The sequence below is a fragment of the Pinus tabuliformis genome, chromosome X (assembly GCF_031772625.1).
Source record: "Pinus tabuliformis cultivar Carrire ecotype Pingquan chromosome X, CPIR1, whole genome shotgun sequence".
Lineage (NCBI taxonomy): Eukaryota > Viridiplantae > Streptophyta > Pinopsida > Pinales > Pinaceae > Pinus > Pinus tabuliformis.
Genome location: NC_142308.1, coordinates 774456659 through 774460808, shown reverse-complemented (window position 1 = coordinate 774460808; position 4150 = coordinate 774456659).

The window sequence follows — 4150 nt, the reverse complement described above, 5'->3', positions numbered from 1 at the left end:
GCTTGATCGTACAATAAGACTAGGTCTCTTTCCGGAAAATTTTGAGGGGTCACATTTCGATCATACTGAGCTTTAATACATTTGGCATGAGTTTTGATCGCCAATGCAGCATCACGTCGATTCTCATCTAATTGAGCCAAGTATAACAACCATTTTTCCTCTTCAGAAGTGGCTGGAAGTAACTCGATGGCCATTTGCAATGACGGGATTTCGCATTCAATGGGTAACACAGCTTCCAGACCATAAACTAGTTGGAAAGGAGTGAACCCTGTTGACGTTTTTACTGAGGTTTGATACGCCCAAAGCGCTGAAAATAACATGTTATGCCAATTCGACCGATGAATCCCAATGATTCGTCGGATCATGATGACTAAAACTTTGTTGATGGATTCAACCAGAAAATTAGCTTGTGGATAATAAGGAGTTGAACTGTCGTGACGCAAGTCAAGCTGGCCTGTAAGTTCAGTCATCATAACATTTCGAAAATGACACCCATGATCAGTGATAATCGCTTGTGGAACACCAAACCTAGAAATTATATGATTGAACACGAAAATTGCAGCTATTTTTCTGTCTGCCTCAAATGTAGGCATCGCCTCGGCCCACTTGGTAAAATAATCTACCGCAAGGATGTTATACGCATGCCCTTTGGCCGAGTGAGGGTTACATGTAATAAAATCGATACCCCATTTGGAAAAAGGACCAACAACAATTATAGGGTGGAGAGGAGCAGGTGGAGCGCGCATCTTTCGATCAAAAATTTGGCAGTTGTGGCATTTTCGGACCGCGTTAATACAATCTTTAAACAAAGACGACCAGAAGTAGCTAGCGTGCAATATCTTTTGGGCTGTGGCATACCCAGACATATGACCGCCACACGCTCAAGAGTGATAGCCATTTAGAACCTTTTCCCTCGTGAGTTAAACAACGGCAAAAAACAGAGTCCGCCCCATGGCGATAAAGAGTATCTCCAATAATTCTGAATTGTTGGGACTGGAATCGTATTTTTCGATGTTCTGACCTTGAAATTTCTAGCCGTAAGGATTGGGTCTAGAGATAAACGATGATATCCCCATACCACGGATCTAAAGTGCTGATTAGAAACAAGGATTCATCTGCAATGGGCTCCTTCACCACAGTTTCCGTGTCAGCACGCCGGAAGTCACACATTAACTCCGCAAAAACTAAAGATTTCTTCGACTTAGACTTTTCAAATTCCAAGTCGAACTCCTGCAGGATCACAATCCATTTGGATTACTTGCCCCCTAGCAATTGCTTGGTCAAAATATATATCATAGGGCTGCAATCAGAAATTATTGTAGTTTTACGTAGTAAAATGTAGTGACGAAAACGTTGGACAGCTTGAATAGCTGCCAATGCCAATTTCTCCACATGTGAGTATTTTAGCTCAGTTGGATTTAAAGTTCGACTAAGGTAATATATCACATGTTCAGTACCGAATTCATCTTCCTGAACTAACACCATTCCAATGGTGGAAAGGGAGGCGGCGAGATACAAGAAGTAGTCCTGGTTGTAGTTGGGAGGATACAATAACGGTGCATGGGTCAATGCGTGTTTTAGTGCATCAAAAGATTTCTGAGCTATCTCATCCCAATAGAATGGAGTATTCTGTTTCAACAAACAGGTAAAACCCTTGTAACCTCGGCGTAGTTAGGAATGAATCATCGTAAAAAGTTTGCTTTCCCTTGCAAACCTTGGAGTTGGCGAAGACTCGAAGGAGGAGGCAATTTGACAATAGCTTCAACCTTCGAGGGATCGACGCGAATGCCGACTTTTGAAACAACAAATCCCAGCAACCGACCCGTTTCTATACAGAAAACACACTTGTGTGGATTCAACCTAATCCGATAATGCCTACACCTCATAAAGATTGCTCGTAAATGGATGAGATGATCAGCTCGATCTAATGAATGAGTAGGCAAATCATCGAGATAGGGTTGCACAATGTGCTTGATGTCATGAAACGCATAAGACATGGCCCTTTGAAAAGTTGCCCTGGCATTCTTGAGCCCAAAAGGTAATTTGCAATAAGCAAATGTCCCCCATGGACAAATGAAAGTCGTTTTTGGTTGATCGACATGTAGAATATTGATTTGATTGTATCGGGAAAAACCATCCATGAAGGAGAATATTTCGCTGCCGGCACAATCATCAATGATTTGATCAATATAGGGAGTTGGGTAATTGTCCTTTGGACAAGCTCGATTAATGTCCCTATAATCGATACATATTCTTATTGTTCCTTGCTTTTTGTCAACCAGAACAATATTTGATACCCAATCCATTAACGGAATCGGATAAATGAAACCTGCTTTGAGTAATTTTTCAACTTCTGCTTTAATAGCAACAACTTTTCTCGGGTGAATCTGACGCAAATGTTGCCAGATGGGTTTAGCGTCCGGGTAAGTTTTGATTTCATGAACAACAATCGCGGGGTCAATTCCTGGCATTTCCTCATACAACAAGGCAAACACGTCACAAAATTCTTGAAATAAGGCCTTATATATTTGAATTTCATCTTCCGTACATGAGGCACCTATATGAATGTTTTGAACAATTCCAAGCTTAACCGAAATATCAATAGGAATAGTTCGATAAATGTTTCCCAAATTTAACTCGGAATCAGGATTTTTCATTGGATTCTGAGGTTCCTTGACATATTAAATCGTAAAAATTGATGAAAAATTATTTTCCAAACGATCACTCTCTGGTAAAAACAAAGATCTATGATGGAGATCTTCCCATGGTAAATCGTCGACACATAGGATTTCACAAATTTTCTCATCAGTGTGAACAAGTTCAGAAAACATTATTGAATCCGAGTTTGATGTGAAAAGTGATTCCTCATGGACCACATTCATTAAGTCAATTTTGGTTGAAGATGGGTCGGAAAACGACTGCACGGCCTGATATGCAATTTCATATGGACTCAAAGGCATAACATCACCAAACGAGTCTATCTCAGATTCAGAAGGTACGATCCAAGGATCATCATAAACAATGGTGTCTGATGAAATCATATGAATGGTTGCAAAAGAAGACAATGCGTTGATAGGAGGAAAAGGAAAAGTTCCCAGTAAACCGACATCTTTAACTAGTCCTACTCCAACATCCTTATATGGGATAGTCGTTTTACCGACATGCTGAATGCTTTCAGAAGAGGCTAGGTCGGATGAAAAGTAAGCCACCTGGTCTATTGTTACGATATTTCCATTATGAGGAAACTTTATAAACCGAAAGACCGATGAAACGACAGCTGTCATAGCGTAAGACCAACTACGACCCAAGAGAAGGTTGTAATCTAGAGGGGCATCAACCACCTCCACATCTAGATTAACAATTTTTCCTTCAACCCCTATAGGTAAATCCTGCAAAATGCCAAAAGGATGAAACCCACGGCCATCAAAGGCCTTTAGAATCGTCGGGGATTGATTTAGCGAAGGAGAACCAAGCGATCTCCAACACTGTATCGACATAATACATGTTGAGGCTCCCTCATCAATCACAGCCCTATGAATAGGTCTGTTTTTGACTAACACTGGGATCTGGAAAGCCATTTGATGAGGCAAGCGCGATGTACTATTTTCTAGATCGAAAATTATTAGGTTCGAGTCCTGAGCGTCAACAGCTCCTATAGCCGACAAAAGTAATTTACGTTGTGCTAGAAATGATTGCAGCACTTCCAAAGCCGACATTGTTGAAGGTGAGATAGCTAAGTCTTCAACAATGTTATAGTTTTGAGTCGCTCTCGCATGTGGATTGAAAGCTGACTTTCGAAGTATACCCTTGGCGGGCATTTTGATTACTAAGTCTAGATTAGGTTTCTCGATCTGTAGTGGATTGGAACCGGGAGCTGAGGCTGATGGGTTAGAATGAGAAGATTCTGCTTCTTTACCATCAACAAGACTTTTACTACCATAATCATGCGATCGAGTCGCAATCCTAACATGGGACATCATCAGTATGGCTTCTTCGTTGGCATTTGAGGAAGAACCTATCATCTTACTATCTTGACTTGGAAAATGATCCTTCAAAACAACAGGCGTTTGGGAACCTTTGACAATTTTCGAAACCTCTGCACGATGAGGGCAGTCTCTTGTAAAATGCTCTTCGTTAGAAATGAGACAAG